This window comes from Elaeis guineensis, chromosome 1 (genome assembly GCF_000442705.2).
Source record: "Elaeis guineensis isolate ETL-2024a chromosome 1, EG11, whole genome shotgun sequence".
NCBI lineage: Eukaryota > Viridiplantae > Streptophyta > Magnoliopsida > Arecales > Arecaceae > Elaeis > Elaeis guineensis.
In genome coordinates, this window is record NC_025993.2 from 80,337,559 (window position 1) to 80,357,330 (window position 19,772).

Consider the following 19,772-nt stretch of genomic DNA (forward strand, 5'->3'; position numbering starts at 1 on the left):
ATCATTATGTACTTAGTCAATATCATATTAATTTTTATAGCAAGTCTTGTGGATAGCACAACAAACTCACTACAGATTTTGACATACTCTATTGATTTAGCATGAAGGAGCGTATAGATAGTGTTCTTAACACTTCACCATTATAACTTAATATAATTATTAATTGGGGATGGTTTTGGTCTCAAGCACATCCTAACATATACATAATAAGCAATATATATCTAACAATCATCAAGTAATAAAATTCATATTATTCAAATTGTAATTCATATGTTGATGCCAAATTCATGATCCTTAGGATCATATAGGGTGTATTTATAGTTTTGGTCTAACTTTTGAGCCAAATTGCATAGGACCATGATTTGGACCTAACTCTTAGTCCAATCATATGTTAACATTTGACTTGAGTCAATATTTTGAATCTAATCCAATTAGGATTATTTCTGATTCAAACCCTAATCCAATTAGATTTGATCAATCAACAATTGACCTCAAGTCCATAACACCCTTATCAATTGATTATAGCATCTATCTACCATGAATCAATTTATAGAATCCATAAAAAAATTTAAAAAATAGTAAATTTTAAATTTAGCAACTAAAATTATAGCCAGACACTTGATCATGGATAAAATAATTTCATATTTTAAGAATTGATGCATCTAATCAATTAATCATTATGGCATCACATGAATTAGATCTAATCTATAGTATAACAATAACATGTTGTTTGATTGAATCTAATAAGGATAGCTCTGATACTACTGTTGGGTTTTGATTGTATAGCAGAATGTAATTTTCAAAATTTTTCTATAAATATGCTTTTAACTCTTAAAAGTACACAAACTAAAATCCAATCCCAGGTAAATCCTGTTGATTTCAATCAAACATAATATACATAATAATTAAGAGAAGAATTATATCTTTAAGTAGATGATGATTAGATCCAAGTATAATCTTCATAAGACACCCATAAAGATATCCTCCAATGATAGTCCACATAAGAATCAACCACAGAGCTTCTCAATCTGTTGCTATGCTGAAGACTGCTTCACAAGAATTTAGCAATCCTTTTTTCTTAAGGATGAACCGCACCACAACCTAATAGCTTTCAAAACTCCACAAAGATCATGCTTGAAATCTTTTCTTAAAAGATTTATACAACCACTCTTCCTTAGATATCCAACTCTTGGATCTCTTAATCTCTTGAAAAGGTAGACAATCTACTTTTCTATTGATTTCTTTCCTCTCTATTTTTCTTTCTCTCCTTTTCTTACTTTTCTCCTTTTTTTCTTTTCTTTTTCACTTCAAAACCCATGCCCAACTCCACTTCCATTTGCACACTAATCCCATGGAACACCCCCAATTTATAAGGAATGAAGGGGTGTGGAACACTTCCTTTGGTACTAAATATTCTCATACGGGATGAAACTCTTTGGCTTCCATGAGAGATTAATGGAACGCATAGAATAGTTAGGCTGTGGAATATAGGGTTCCAAGATGTGCAGTGGAAGGCTATGGTGCTTTAAAATTTTTCATTAAAAACACCCAGCATCAAAATCCTAATATCCAGAATCTCTTGATAATAGCAATCAAAGTATAAAACCAAAGAATCAAGATAATTAGAATACCTGTACATGCTAAAAATTTCCACAAGCATACAAATGTTAGATATGTGTCCTAGAAAGTCAATTGTTGACAGAAACATTATGTAATTTCAGAGCTTATTCTTGTACTTATAAAATTTTATTTTAATAAAAGGCATTTTTATTTCAAGTCATATTTATATGTCCATGATTTATTCTAAAAATTAACAAAGATGATTTTGTATATTCTCAAGATGTTGAAAATTTAAGACATATATTATTAGTGGTTAGTTTTTAAATACTCTCACTCGTAGGATCATCACAGAGGATAGTGAACAATCTATTTAAGATTGGTGCATGGATCACCTCCCTTCTAGACAGATGAGTCTTTAGTCTGCAGTGTAAGGACACTAGGGTGACAGTACAGGTGATTGTTAGAGAATAACTTGTACTCAGTGTGATCAATACAAAAAATAATTTGGATGTCTACTCACTTGTCAGTGATCTTCTCGATGCTACAGTAGTATGAGTGGTCCTTTGATCAATGGTGTGTTAGCTATTCGTAGCGAGGCTATTTAGTTTGACTATATATTTCTTTGATCTCTAGCCATTCAGATTCTTGCTGTGCATGTTTACTACAGTAGGTTCAAGGTTGCTATTAGAGTAAGATGCACTTAGATGAAATCTATCGATCTTGATAGAAAAGAAGAAGTCCTATGCGATTAGCAAGACTGAGTTCAAGAAGTCTTCGACCAAAGCAAGTGTGAATACTAGAAAGAAGTTTTCATGAGATTTACAAATGAACTCGAATCAAGCCAATCTGACATATGACTGATGATGGAGTTTGATAAGTTCTCCATAACCTTCGTCTAGTTGGGACTCTCAATAGAAGGACTGAATCACACAGTAACTACATCTAGGGGTTTAGATTTTTTTATTCTACTGGATTGATACTACATGCTGCTAGATATCACTGGTGGATTGTAAAAATTTACTAAGATTATTTTTAGATCAACAATTCTTATTGGGTTGAACTGAAATTATTTTGATCCATCAAAGGAGTTTCGATGATACTATGATAGAGATCATGGTATGTCTCACTACTAGACAGAATAAAATCTGAGGGGTCACACACTAAAGGAGTTTGATCTGATCAATGACTTAGATGAAATTAGAATTATCAATCTAATTAGTGGTTTGAATTTGAAAACTACTAATTTGTAAGTGTTACAGATTCAATAACTGCTAATTGTTAACATAGGGACCTAATTGTAAATATTATAATTTAATTGAGACTGATTAAATTATAGATCAAATTTTAATTAATTTAAATTAAATTAAATTAAATTATATTTTATTTAGTTTAATACTAATTGAATTCAATTATCTAAATCAGATTTGAATTTCAATCCTGATTGGATCAGTTTTGACAGTCTTTCAAATTCGATTCGATTCGGACTCAATTTGGATCTAGTTTGAACCAAATTAGCTCGACCCTTTGATTCTAGGTTCCCTAGGCTTCTCTCTCTACTTGGCTGACTAGAAAGAGGCGGAGCAATGATTTCTCGCTAGTTTTTCTTTGATGCATATGAAGGGGTAGGAATGGGTTGTCTTGATGTTTCTTGATTAGTTAGGACTCTTATCTAGATAAGAGATAAAGCCTAACTAATCCAACCATATTCCAATCTATTTTTGGCATGGAACATCAAGTATTTTGAGTGACAAAAATTATAAAAGGGGGTTGGTTTTGGTGTGAGGATGTGATCCCTTGTTTGTGTGCACCAATAACTACTTCACGCCCCCTTCTTCACGCCACCTTTTCTCCCTTCCACACCCTGGTTCTTCTTTTTAGATTAGATCTAGTGAGAGGCTTTAAAGAGAGAGAAAAAAAATCAAGAAAAGATTTTTTAATTTTTCTTGGTAGTGAGGATCAATCCCCAAGATCCAACAATAGGGCAGCTTCATATAATACAAGGATAAGGGCCCTAATCCAAGCCGAAGAATGAAGCTTGCAAGAGAGCTAACACCCCAGGGGTTTCAGAGTTCTGATCAAAATGTCTCTATATGGATACCAGCATATTGGGTTTTAGAGGCACAGCGGAAGAGTTAAGTGTTTAAAATTTTTATTCAAAACACCTGATGCAACGGATACCCTAATGCCCAAAAATCCTTGACTATATCATAAGTATAATTGAATTAAACTTGGATAAGAAGTATATTTATAGTGCTAATCTAATTTCTATGAGGTATCCAAGTATCCACCCTCTAACGATGATCCACACAAAAATTAGACCAAAGACAGTACTCCTCCTTCATCTTGCTTCAAGAGCTATAGCCTCTAGAACTCGACTAATCTCGTACCGATCAAATTTCTTCAATGACCTGACTCGATTTTCTTAGATCTTTCTTTAAAATTTTGATTCTCCTTCTTTAAGACCCTCACAACTTTTGTTTAGACCAGATAAGACTTTATCTTAAATTTCAAAACTTTGTCCTAAAACTAAGATAGGTTGTAAGAAAAAAGGAAGAGCTACGGAGAGAAAAATGAAACTCGATCTGAGTAACCTGGACACCCAGCACCCAAGCTTTTTTATAGCCACTAGAGGGATGCCAAAAAAGAGAAACACACCCCATAAAAATGTCTTATTTGATCTGATTATCAGAGATAAGAGTTTCTTCAAGCAGAAGGACTCTTATCAATGATACGTCGATCAGCACCTTCACTTATGCGCGCGACCAGAGAAGGGATGTTTTTGTATCCCTTCTCAAATCATAAAAATTTACAAAAATCCATGTGGATAGGAGACTCATTTCTAATTCTAGAACACCTAATAAGGAAGAGAAATTTCTCACAAAAGGATATCTTCTCGCAACACTTCAAGCAAGTCCTTATCATCACCCATGCGCATGAGGAGAAGCATATGGCATCCGTTTGGCCTTCGGACCAATCTAAAAAAATTCTAGACAAATCATCAAAAATAGCTGATCAAATGTGAAATATTATCCAAAAAAGTTGTTCTAATTTTAATGAGTTTGATTAGGAGAAAGACTCTCTGAAATGAGAGGAAATGAAATGCTTCAATGCAGGTGCGTGAGAGCCCTTCCTCTTTCCAATTTTTTCTCCACCCCAAATAATCCAAAAAAAATCTATCTCATGCTTTGAGATGTGCACCAGAGGATTGAGGGTAATTATAGCCACCACACATATCTTAATCCCACACCAAAAGGACTTCCTCATCTACTCATGCCAACACGCACATGCAAAACTTGTTTTGCGCCAAGAGTCCTCCACAATTTGGACTCTTCATTTTTGGCATTAATTTGATATGTGGCACCCCACTTTGGGCTGCTTCAAGGTGGCATGACCTAACCCAAATATCCACCAGATTGGGCTAGCTAATTAGCAAGGGATGAGACCAAATTAATCTCCCAAGAAGCTAAGATCTCTACACATGCTAGCACACCTACCAGAAATCCTGATTGAATCTAAAATTCCAATCAACCTTATCAAAAGGATCATTGGCTAATTTTTATATATGTGTGACCCATTGGATTTCATGTCTAACCAACAGTAGGTCTGGGTATAAGTTAATCAAATTTGATTAGATTTCAATCTAATCGATTTAGGTCCAATCGAGCTGATCCGAGTTCAACAATTAGAATCCTTTCTAATTGATGATCGAATTAAACTCTTTAGTTCGATCAAAATTTATAAGTCAAGATTGACATCTAGCAATATATCATGACTATCCAGAAGATATAAAATTTGATAGAAATATCAAATATACCCATCAGTGGTAAGTTACTGTGCAATTCAATCTGTCGATCATCCCTGCACTCTGAATATGTTCATGAGTATGGAATCATGTCAAACTTAAACACATATTCATATCGATTCTCAATTAACCAATGATAACTTCGATGAAGAAGTATTAGAAACTCTTTTTAATTTTTTTTATACTTTTGATCAAAAGATTTTTTTGAGTCATCTAGGGATGAGAATACACAAGATGCAATCTCCTCTTACTAAGAATGATGAATTCCATGTTGACCTACTCATAACATTCATATACGCTCCACCATATCCAGAACACCCCGTACATATTTTAATGCCATGCCTGGGTATGAACCAAGATATGTGTTCATATGCACAAGATTTCATAGTGATCTTAGGTCTAAGGATCACTTGCACAACTCTCACTTAGAGAACCATCTTTGACATGCAAGTAAGGCTTTCATAAGATATTCTCTTTCATCAAGTTAATTTAGTAGATTCATTTCTAAATGAGCACCCACATCCTTGTATTAGTACCCCATACATAAGTAACTAGTGAGATCTGCCACCCTTTCTATCGAGCATACATAGGATGTGCCAGTCTATCCGAATCATTGATCTCCAACTCAATGCTCCTACGATCAGAAATATTTAAGATTAAGATTTTAGAATTTTAGGTCTCACTAGCATGATCCATTTATGTTAAAATCATTGCCCTAATCTTTGGGGTTCATCATAATCTTAGACATAATAAGATGTAGCTAAAATGATGAATCAATACCTTATTTTATTATCAAATAATAAATATCATTATATGAGTTGAAAAATTATAAAAAAAAGTTCTATCGTAATATACTTGCAAATGGTTTATAGGGTACTCTTCTTTCAATCTCCCACTTATACTAAAGCCAATCACCTTTATATTTCAATCCCATACAATCAAAATGGTGATCAAATAGCTACTGTGGTATGGCCTTAGTGAATGGATCTGCTATATTGTTCTTTGTGTCTACTCATTCCAAGATAGCATATTGTCTCTCTATAAATTTTTGAATGAGGTGGAAGTATCTGAAGATATGCTTGGATCTTTGATGAGACCTAGGTTCCTTAATGATCCTAGTGTTATCACAATAGAGTGACATCGGTCCTTTAATCACAGGAATAATTTTTAATTTCATTATGAATTTTTTTATCCAGACAGGTTCCTTAATGGCTTCACTAGCAGCGATGTACTCTGCCTCAGTAGTTGAGTCAGTTACTGTCTGCTACTTGAAACTCTTCCAACTCACTACCCCACCATTTAAGGTAAACACATACTCTGATATTGACTTGCTATCATTCAAATCAGAATGAAAAATAGAATCTGTATATCCCTCTAGTTTCAACTCTGACCCTCTTCTATATATGAAAAAAATATCTTTAGTCCTTCTTAGGTAATTTAGAATATTTTTCACAACTTTTCAATGATCTTCTCTTAGATCAGCTTGAAATCTGCTAGCTACACCTACAGCATAAGCTACATCAGGCCTGATATATAGCATGACATACATAATTGATCCCATAGACGAAGCATAAGAGATTTCATTCATCCTCTTCCTCTCCTCTAGTGTCTTAGGATATTTTTGTTTTGGAGAGTCGTATACCATGACTTGCAGGTAGGTAACCTCTCTTACTTGCCTTCATATTAAATCTCTTTAATATGAGATCTATGTACTATGACTGGAATAAGCCTAACATCCTTTTAGATCTATCTCTATAGATCTTTATACCCAATATATAGGATGCTTCACCCAAGTCTTTCATAAAAAATATATTCGATAGATAAGTCTTGATCGATTGCATCATTGGGATATCATTGTTGGGATGCATAGGCGATTTCATACATGTATTTCAAAATATTTTCAAAAAAATTACAGCAAAAGATAACTAGATTAATCAAATTAATCTAACATATATATGATCTAATCATCAAATTAACTTACTCTAGGATCTATGACATATTATGTTGTATATAAAATCTAAAATAATCTAAAGATAAAATTAGCATGCATGCATGTGAGCAGTAGATCACATCTACTTCTAATCTGAGTTCAGAACTCTATACTTGATCATGAGTTGATGATCTTCACTACTGAGAGCATGGTAGAGAAGGTCCTTCCTGGTTGCTTGAAGCCACACATGCATCCGGTCTCTACAAAAAATCCACTCGAAGCTCCGATCTGATCAATTTTCTCAGGAGTGCTAGCTTGCATGAAGACCATCTTTTTAATTGATTTGGATCTTTTCTTTAAATTTTTAGAATCTTTTCAAAAATTGAAGATGAACTTCTGAAAGAGATAAAGAGATAAAATAAAGATGAAGAAAAAAATAATTTTTTTCTAATTTATTCTCTCTTCCCAAACCCTTAGAACCAAAAATCTAAAATTTAGATTTTTGCGCATACCCCAAGAGAGAGGACCCTCCTCTCTATTTTTCATATCATGAACCATGCCCAAACTTCCACCACATGAAAAAATCTCTTTTGGTATCTTACACACATAAAAGAAACTATAAAAGCTCCTTTTATAGGTGTGTAAAGAGGTAGGGTGAAGAATCTTAGTGATCTTGGACTCTTATAGGATTCTACTTTCCTTCACAATTCTACATCCCAAAAAATACCAAAAAAATATGAGACACCCCTTCCTATATTTTTTAATGATAAATAAATTCTCCAACTAATCTTCCATAAAAAATCTCCTCAAAATGTTATACATATAAGGAGAAAGAAATTTATTGGTGTGGAGAGATTGATCTAGATGAGAACAGATTTTTCTGATAAGGAATATTTTAAAATCTAATTTTAGAACCTTTATTTTATCAAAATCAAATCAGAGTTGAATGTGAGATATACAAGAAAAAGAACTCTTTTGTGTAAAAAAAATATCATATAAAACAATTTTGTGTGTGGAGATATATGGCGTGCAATCTGGGTTGGCACAGGAAGAAGAGTCCTATTCCAATAAGGACTCTAAGTTTCTTTATTTGAATCCAAACTAAATCACATTTGGTTTAACCCAAATAAAATAAATAAAATCTAATCTAATTAGGTTCATAAATTTTTAATCAAATTTCAATCAAATTAAGAATTCAATGAACCAAATCCTGATCAAATCAGGGATAATTCTCCCTCAACGATTAGGTCATCTCATAACCTAATCGGGTCAAATCTAATTGAATCTAATTCAATTAGATTTTATTTTATTTTTTTTGTTTTAATCAAATTAAGCTAATCAATAATTTAATTACTAATTAATTTTTTATTAATTTACTAATATTTAGTGAATTAATTTATTATAATTTTTGTATAAGGTTAATCATTAATCGAATTGATGATTAAGCCCTTGAACGATTCTCAATCGTTGATCAGCCATATGATCAGTTAGAAACTTCTTTTGAATGTGACCCCATAGATTTGAACCTAAACCGATAGCACAGAAATACTTTCTAAACCAATCGATATAACCATCTAGCAATGATGACCCGACGTCCGGATAGGTCGAACGAAGGCGAAGCAACATTTAAGAACCTATTGACGTATAATTCATCCCTTTAATCCTAATGCTCGAAGATGACCTAGGATTTAACTATCAATTCAAGATAAGTCATCCATATTGTATTTCAATCTTTTTTAAATCCATCACATGGATTATCCGAGTCCAGGTTTTGCTAAATTGAAATACACTAATGCATATCTCCTACTAATTCAGAGGGATCAATCCCATCTTGACTCACGCACCGACTTGACAAATACTTGACTGTACCTAAAAATCTTTCATCACTGAATTAGAAATTCAGTTAGTTTGGCACTAAAGTATAGTGAGTTGCTTGTAAGTCACCATGATGATCTCAGGTCGGAGGGACACTTATACCCATACCCTTCGCAAGCTACCCTTGACAGCAGAGTGCTCCAAGTTGGTTACGTTCAGTGATGATGTACTCCTACATCTCACCTACATGCCATACCAGTATTTCTATACCATTTGGTTACAAGGACAACCAACGCATATGGCATACAACGATCTACACTTGATATTGCTATCATCCTAGTAATAGCGTATCGTTTGGTCACAAACCAATTTAAGGACTACGTGATAAATCCTCCTTTATCGATCAAAGTAGTCCTAAGAACTTCATCACAATATAGAAGTCTATTAGAAGATGTAATATTGTGATAAAAAATATCATATAACTTTTATTATTTATCAATTCATATACATTTATAATTAGCACAATCATCGAATGATTGGCTTTACGACACAATTCTCAATAACTCTCACTTGGACTAAAGCTAATCAGTATAGTATCATTTATCCATCTTCGATTTATCATCTCAAAACTCCTAAATACTGAGGCTTTAGTAAATGGATTGGTCAAGTTCTTCTTTTCGTCGACCTTCTAAAGATTGACATCACCTTAACAGATTTCTTGAATAAGGTGGTAGCAATGCAGAATGCTTGGTAAGCTAATGGGACTTCAGCTCCTTGGCATGAGATATGACTCTGATGCTGTATAGTACAGCAGGACCATCATTGAAGGGTACCACTTCTAGCTTGCCAGTAAATCTGTACAATCACATAGCTTCCTCACAAGCATCGAATGCTGCAATACATTCTGCCTCACAATTTGAATTTAGCTATATTGCTCTGCTTGGAACCATTCTAGAAGATTGCTCTATTATTTAAGGTAAGGATGTATTCTGACATATTCTTACTATTATTATGTCCAACTAAAAACTGGAGTAATACTACTCCACATGTTTTAAGTCAAATTTTCTATAACCGAATCACCGATCTTTAGTATTTCTCAAATACTTAAGGTTGACCTTCCAGTGATTCTCATCCGGATCTTTTAAGTATCCACTCACTATCCTAGTGAATATACCATATCCGATCTCATACATAGTGTACATGATAGAAAAAATTCTACTCATAAACACTTTATGTATGTTGGACTAGGATAACCCAAGCAGCCTCTTAGATCTATCTCTATAAATCTTCATCCCTAGGATGAGGAATGCTTTTCCCAAGTCCTTTATGGAGAATAATAATAACAGTGAAACCTTTATTCCATGTAATATGAAGAATGTCATTCTCAATTAAAAAAATTTTATTCATATACAAGATAAAAAATATACTCATAGAACTATTAACCTATTTGTATTTGCAGGATTATTCTTCGTTCTCAACGAAGCCATGTGTTTTGATCACTTATCAAAATGCATGTTTCAACTCCAAAATATTTAGCATTGTCATAAGAGAAAATATCTCGTTATGGTCAATACCATAATGTTGACAATATCCTTAGGTAACCAGACGAGCTTTGTAGATCTCCACCTTCTCATCTACGCTACTCTAGTCCTATTGGAGATCCACTTACACTCTATGGGCATTACCCCTTCGAGTGGATCAATGAGTGTCCATACACTATTGACCTTCATGGACTCCATTTTGAATCTATGGCTCCAAGTCATTATTCAGAGTTGAACCTCTACATGGCATCTATGTAGATGTTCAGATCCTTATTGTTCTCATTAAGTTCAACAAGTTCACGTTCTAGACCTAGATACCGAAGTATCTATTTGACGGATGCGATACTCTATCGGATTCTTTAATGGTGCCTCTATAATGGATTTCGGATTTGATCTAATCAAATTTAGTTCTATGAGTTCACTAGATTGTGTCGGTTCTTCTACCTATTAAACTTCATAAGATCCACATTAAAGACATCAGTACCTTCACCAAGGTACTCTTTTTCTGAAAGAAATGCCGAACAACTCTTGTTCTTTAGCATGATAGAAGTTATATCCCCTAGATTCTTTGGGGCACCTTATAAAAGAATACATATAGGATCAGGATCCAAGCTGATTTATCTACAAATGCTTAACATAAAATAAATACTCCCAAACCCTAAGGTAAGAAAGTATCGGCTTATGCCTAGTCCATATCTCATATGGAGTTTTTGCAACTGACTAGTTCGAAATCTAGTTCAGAACATGACAAATAGTCTTAAGAGTATAACCTTAAAAAGAGACTGGTAGACTTGCAAACCTTATCATGGATCAAACTATGTCTAACAAAGTCAATTCCAATAAAAGAGAATCCTTATTCTCTTCTAGATTTGTCAAAAACTCACCAGAAGGATATTCTCCTCTTTAGTCTGATCAAAAAGTTTTAATATTCTTCTTAGTTTGTTTCTCTATCTTATTATGAAATTATTTAAATATTTTAAATAATCTAAATTTATGGCAAATATGTTCGTAGATCCAATACATCAATATATATCAGATTCAGAATATCATTGGCTCGTTCATCTTTTCCAACAAAAAGTGATTTGGTCATCTTATTAAGGAGATAGAATTAACAGGTTGATAATAATTCACAATCATTAACTTCGAGAATTATCTTCTGTTGATCCTATTCTTATTTATATGATCGAGCCTAAATTATCAAAGGTAGGCTTTCATGACATTATCTACTTTAGAGAGTTTGTTTGATTTTGTACAATACACTAATAGGCTATGACTATTCATAAATATCATTTTTTAGTTTTTTATATGATTGTGATATCATTCATAATAATCATTAGACAATAGTGACAATCACTAAAATGACATTGTTGGAATTAAAAATAAGCTCAACGATTTTTAAAATTAGAATTAGAACATAACTTCTAACTCCAATGTTCAGGAACCTCTTGCTGTTTTTAAATTTTCTACTAACCTGAAGTCGTTGCAATAATTTGCATGAACTTTTCATATTTAATATCCAGATAGTAGTATCATAGATAGAGAAATCATAAGGTATTATCATATAAATATTTTGTTCAGCAATCTTTTACTGATTTCACTTCCTTTGCCTGTTCGGATCAAGGGACTCTACCAGACTAGGTTAATTTTAGACTCTTTTGTCAGTTCAGACTCATTAGTGCAAGCATGACTCTTTGCACCTTTTTTTCTTTTTTTTTTTTCAAAGAATTATTATCACACTGAAGACACATCTTCAAAGATGCGAAAGAACTCCTTCAACATTTAAAAAATTTTCTCCCACTGAGCATCATCAAATCTACAACTAAATTCATGTTCTTTGCTGCTCTCAATAATACCACCGATAATATGATCATGTGGCCACTTCTGATAAGTGTCTTTGATCACATCACATATGTTGGATATGAAAACTTTAGGTGCTGGATTTATAATCATATTCAGGATCCATTCATGCTCTAGAACTTTTTATAACTTTCAATACCAATTATCGAAATTGGGTCCTATAAATAAGTCACTGTCAAACAGTGAATGAAGCAACGTACATCTAGCCATAACTGAAAGAAAAACACAAGACCTCTATGTTTATGAATTGATTAAGCCTAAAGACTTGGACTTTAGTCTAAAGGTTCTTCTACTATTTTAGTCGAATTGATAACCTCTACCTCCAATTTGAGAAATTACCTTAATTCCTTAGCGGGTACTGGAATCCACATAGACTGCATACAAGCCCGAAGATGGCTCGATCAACCCATATACATCTATGGGTAGGTTCTCAATCAATTATTTCTTCAAATAATTTTTAGTAATTAATTTTGCTCCAGATTTTATTTCAGTAGGCGATGGGCCTCCACTGAAAGTTTTGATTAGGTCAAACCATTAACATGAACCTACTCAATATTTCTAACTAATAAATCATCAGGTCTGAAGATGGCTCGATCAATCCAACTATCATCAGATAGTACAATGAGTCATCACATGATGAATGATAATTTCATTATTCAAAGAGAACACCAGATGGATAGCGCCTGCAATGTTAATCAGAAATAATAGACCCATTATCATTCATCTTAATAAAAAGCTATGATCTAGTTATCCCCATAACTATCTCATTTTAAGGACTTAATAATTTAAAAAATTTTAATCAATTTAGAGAAGAGATTAACCAGTAAACCACAATCCTTCCACTGACTTCACCAAGTCATTGAATTGGATTAGGGTCATGCTGGTTGAACTGGCACCTAGATCAGTCACACTGATCAACCTTAATGACATGAGTCAACTCGAATCACTTAGTAGTCTAATCAAGACATAATTCACCAAATTGATCAGGTAAGTGAGATCGATGGGAGAGTCTGCTAAGCTTATCTTAGACACTATCGAAATGGTCAGATAAGCTGCTCCCAATTAAAAATCATCGATCGAAATGCCAAACTTATCTTAGATACTAATTGATTAATTAATTTTGATTTGACCAACCTAATGATTCGGATTCAACCATTGAGCCACAATCAAAGTCCATTTGGTCTAATCAAAGACATGGACTTGACCATCTATAACTATTGTATTGGTTCTAGAGAAACTCTGATTTTAATCTAATTCAATATTTGGTTAGATTTAATCAATTTTTCTAGTTAGTCTATTAACTCTTTGATTCTAATCTTAGGTCTAACCCAATTAAGAGGACCTGATCTAAGCTAATCCATGCCCCCATATTTTATGCGAATGTCATTAGATCTTAAATCATAATTCTAGATATAATCGATTCTATACTTAATTCTCAATTAAATTTTGTATCAATATGGTTAAGATTTTAAAAATAATTTTTACATGTAAATCATAAAATATTTTAGATCAAATCTAAATTTTTTATGATTTTAAATCAAAATAATTTTGATTAAATAAGATTAGATGTAACTAACTTCTTTACAACTTACATCACATACAACAACACCTAGGGTTTCAAGATCTAGGGTTTTACAAGAAAGTAAGTTTTCTCCTTTCGCTTTCTTCTTCATGGGATCTAATCACATGACACCACTACATGTCATAAGAGCACCTCATCGAAAGGAAAGAGAGAGCCCTTAAACCCTTCTTGCTCCTATGACCAGATGGCCTAGTGATCAATTCAATTCAAGTACTTGCAAATCGGATCATCTAATCTAATCACATATCATATATGCATGAATTTAGATCTAATCTAAATTATATCAGATCTAATTATAATCTTAGATCATATCTAAATCAGATCATAAATATCATATGTATGATATAAAATCAGATTTTATCAACGATCAGCACAAACTAGGATAACCTTTTCACTGTAAAGGAGAAACCCTACAACAGGACAACCTTATGTCAGTTTGTGCGATGAACCATTAATTAAATTTAGATCAAAATATCATATATCAGATTTAAATAAAATTAAAATTTAGATTTAATATGCACATAAATCATGTTATATAGAACTTGGCTCTGATACCAGTGTTGGGATGCGTAGGCGATTTCATGCATGTATTTTGAAATTTTTTTGAAAAAATTATAGTGAAAGATAACTAGATTAATCAAATTAATCTAACATACATATGATCTAATCATTAAATCAACCTACTCTAGAATTTATGAAATATTATGTTGCATATAAAATTTGAAATAATCTGAAGATAAAATCAACATGCATGTATGTGAGCAGTAGATCATATCTACTTCTAATCTGAGTTCAAAACTCCATACCTGATCATAAGTCAATGATCTCCACTGCTAAGAGCATGGTAGAGAAGGTCCTTGCTGATTGCTCATAGCCGCACATGCATCCAACCTCTACAAAAATTTCACTTGAAGCCCTGATCTGATCGATCTTCTCGGGAGTGCTAGCTCGCATAAAGACTTTCTTCTTGACTGATCTGAATCCTTTCTTCAAATTTTTGGAATATTTCTAGAGGTTAAAGATGCATTTCTAAAGGAGATGAAAAGGTAAAAAATATATAAAAAAAATAATTTTTTTCTAATTTATTCTCTCTTCCCAAATCCTAGAACCAAAAAGCTGAAATTTAAGTTTTTGCGCACACCCAAAGAAAGAGGACCCTCCTCTCCTATTTTCTTGTCATGAACCATGCCCAAACTTCCACCATATGAAGAACTCTCATTTGGTATCTTACATACACAAAAGAAACCATAAAAACCCCTTTTATAGGCATATAAGGAGGTGGGGTGAAGAGTCCTAGTGATCTTGGACTCTTACAGGATTCTGCTTCCCTTCATAATTTCATGTTTCAAAAAATATCAAAAAAATATGGGATGCCCCTTCTCATATTTTTTCATAGTAAATGAATTCTCACTAATCTTTCATAAAAAATCTCTTCAAAATGTCACACATATAAGGAGAAAAAAATTTATTGGCATGGAGAGGTTGATCTGGACGAGAATAGATTCTCCTGATAAGGAATATTTTAAAATCTAATATCAGAACCTTTCTTTTATCAAAATTAAATTAGATTTGGATGTAAGATAGATAAGGAAAATAACTCTTTGGTGTAAAAAAAAAAATTCATATAAAATAATTTTGTATATGAAGATATATGGCGTGCAATCTAAGTTGGCGTAGGGAGAAGAGTCCTATTCCAATAAGGACTTTAAGTTTCCTTATTTGAATCCAAACCAAATCACTTTTGGTTTAGCCCAAATAAAATATATGAAACTTGATCTAATTAGGTTCATAAATTTTTAATCAAATCTCAATCAAATTAAGAATTGATTGAATCAAAGTCCTAATCAAATCAGGGATAATTCTCCCTTAGTGATTAGGTCATCTCATAACCTAATCGGGTCAAATCTAATTGAATCTAATTCAATTAGATTTTATTTAATCCTCTTTGCTTCAATCAAATTAAGCTAATCAGTAATCTAATTACTAATTAATTTTCTATTAATTCACTAACATTTGATGAATTAATTTATTATAACTTTTGTATAAGATTAATCATCAATCGAATTGATGATTAAGCCCTTGAACGATTCTCAATCGTTAATCAGCCACATGATCAGTCAGAAATTTTTTTTGAGTGTGACCTCATAAGTTCAATTAGAAGCCAGTAGCACAAGAATATCTTTCTAAACCAATCGATATAAGCATCTTGCAATGGTGACCCGACGTCCGGATAGGTCGAATGAAGGCGAAGCAACATTCAAGAACCTATTGGCATATGGTTACCGTATAATTCATCCCTTTGACCCTAATGCTCGAGGATGACCTAAGATTTAACTATCAATCCTAGATAAGTTATCCATATTGTATTTCAATCTTTTTCAAATCCATCACATGGATTATCTGGATCCAGATTTTGCTAAATTGAAATACACTGATGCATATCTCCTACTAATTCAAAGGAGTCAATCCCATCTGGACTCACGCATCGACTTGACAACTACTTGATTGTACATAAAAATTTTTCATCACTGAATTAGAAACTCAGTTAGTTTGGCACTAAAGTACAGTGAGTTTTTTGTAAGTCACCGTGGTGATCTTTGGTCGGAGGGATACTTATACCCATACCCTTCACGAGCTATCCTTGACAGCAGAGTGCTCCATAGTTGGTCACGTTTAGTGATGATATACTCCTACATCTCATCTATATGCCATACCAGTATCTCCATACTATTTGGTTACAAAGATAACCAACACATATGGCACACAATGACCTACACTTGATATCGCTATCGACCTAGTAATAGCATATCATTTGGTCGCAAATCAATTTAAGGACTACGTGATAAATCCTCCTTTATCGATCAAAGTAGTCTTAAGGACTTCATCACAACATAGGAGTTCATTCAAAGATGTAACCTTGTGATGAAAAATGCCATATAACTTTTATTATTTATCAATTCATATACATTTATAATTAGCACAATTGTCAAACGATTGACTTTAGGATATAATTCCTAACAATCATTTTCAATGAGCAGTATGTTATCGATATACAGAATTAAGAAGACAACAGCACTCCCATTTGTCTTCTTATATAGACATGATTCATCCTTATTTTTGATAAAGCCAAACTTTTTAACTGTCATATCAAATTGGATGTTCCAACTCCTCGAAGCCTACTTCAATCCATAGATGGATCTCTTTAGCTTGCATACTTGATTTACCATCTCACTTGAGACAAATCCCTCTAGCTAAGTCATATAGACCTCTTTCTTTAGATTATCATTAAGAAAAGCAGTCTTGACATCCATCTACCAGATCTCATAATCGTAGTATGCCGCTATAGCAAGCAAAATTCAAATGGACTTGAGCATAGCCAATGATGAGAAAGTTTTATCATAGTCAATTCTTTGCCTTTGTCTGAAATCCTTCACCACCAACCTAACTTTGTAGGTTTTGGCCATCTGCTCTGATCTTTTTCTTGAAGACCCACTTGCACCTTATTGGGGTCACACCCTCAGGCGCATCAACCAAAGTCCACAGTTGGTGTACATTGAGTCCATCTCAGAATTCATGGCTTCCAGCCATCTGTCTGAGTCTCTACTTATGACAACTTCTGACTAGGTCAGTAGAGCATCATCCTAAATAATGTTGATTGAATTGTCATTCTCAATAATAAAACCATATCTCAAAGGTGCTTGACGCACTCTTTCTGACCTTCGGAGAAGAGGTGTGTATTATGAATGTACCTCATCTTTGGGTACTTCTGATTGAGCATCTTTTTGTGGTTCAACCATAGGTATTTCTGGATTGATTTATAGATCCTGAATTTTCATAAGTTCAATATTCCTCCCACTGCCTCCTTCTTGGATGAATTCATTTTTTCAGAAAGTGGCATACCTACTAACAAATATCTTTTGTTCAGTAGGATGGTAGAAGTAGTATCTATTAGTTTTCTTAGGATACCCTACAAACCTATGCTTGTCTGATCTAGCACTAAGCTTATGTCCAAAAATATTTTTGACATAAGCAGGACAGCCCCAAATCTTTAGATATTTAAGATTAGGCTTCTTTCTCTTCCATATCTCATATGGTGTGCTTACAACAGACTTTGAAGGTACCCTATTTAAAATATATGTGGCAGTATCTAGGACATATCCTTAGAAAGATATTGGAAGATCAGTGAAGCACATCATGGACCGCATCATATCCATTAAAGTGCGATTCCTCCTTTTTTCTACACCATTTAACTGGGGTATATAAGGAGGGGTGCATTCAGAGAGAATATCTTTACTTTTAAAATGATCAAAAAATTTATTGGATAAGTATTCTACTCCTCGATCAGATCAAAAAACCTTGATGCTTCTTTCAGTTTGTTTCTTGACCATACTTTGATATTTTTTGAACTTATCAAAGGCTTCAGATTTTTGTTTCATAAGATACACATATCCGAACTTTGATAGATCATCTGTAAAGGTAATAAAATAGGAATATCCTCCTCTGGCCTAAGTTGTCATCGATTTATATACATCTATATGTATTAGGGCTAACAACTCATTTGCCCTCTCTTCATGTCCAAAAAAAAGAGTCTTGGTCATCTTACCCATGAGATAAGATTGATAAGTTCCTAATGATTTATAATCATATGGGTCAAAGAATTCTTCTTTATATAACTTGTTTATCTTTGACTCACTAATATGACCAAGGTGGCAATGCCAAAGATATGTGATATTCACATCTTCTCTCTTTCTTTTCATATTTCTTTTAATATAAAAAATATTTTTGTTGAGTGCAAGAATTAAAAGATTATTATTAATATAACCATTGCCATAAAATTTATTAGAAAAGAAAATGGAGCATCCATTTCTCATTAGCCTTATTTCATAACCTTATTTTAACTACAATGGTATAGAAATCATATTTCTAATGATCTTTAGCATGTAATAATAGTCTTTCAATTCTAAAATTTTGTCTGAAGGCAAATCAAGTATACAGATTTTCACAGCCTCTGGGCTAATAGACTCTCCAGTTGCACCATAAAGCTCAAGGTCACCTCTTTTCAGACCTTTGATATTTTGTAGTTATTGTACTGAATTACAAATATGTGATCCACAGGCGATATCCAATACCTAAATATCAAAGTCTGAGCCACTCAATAAAAAATAGATCTGTATCATATACATATTTTTTGGTGCTGTAATTGCACCCTATTTCAATCTTACAAGATAATTCTGGCAATTATTCTCCTAATGTCCAAATATGCCATAAAATGATATCCATGAAGACATCTTTAGCCTTCTCATTATTATTGATCGAGTCAAGGTCAGAAATATTTAGAACATCAAAGTTCTTCTCCGATATGAACCTAATTTGCAAGTTTCTCAACCAATCCACATAGTTTGGATCGGTTAACATGATTTCATGTAATAAAAATAAAGAAGCCATAATACATATTTAAAGAAAATAATATAAGCAGACCACTCATGTTTGACACACATAACTAGATGAGGTCTTTTAACTAGTTATGTCTCTTACTATTTTGTCGGATACCATAGCCCTCTCCTATGATAAATGAGAAATCCTAATCTGATTTCTTATTGAGGTTGAGATCCTAATCCCTCAATGAAGCCTTAAGGATATCACAATAAATCTCAATGAGTTCAAAAATAAGAAAACCTATCCAAT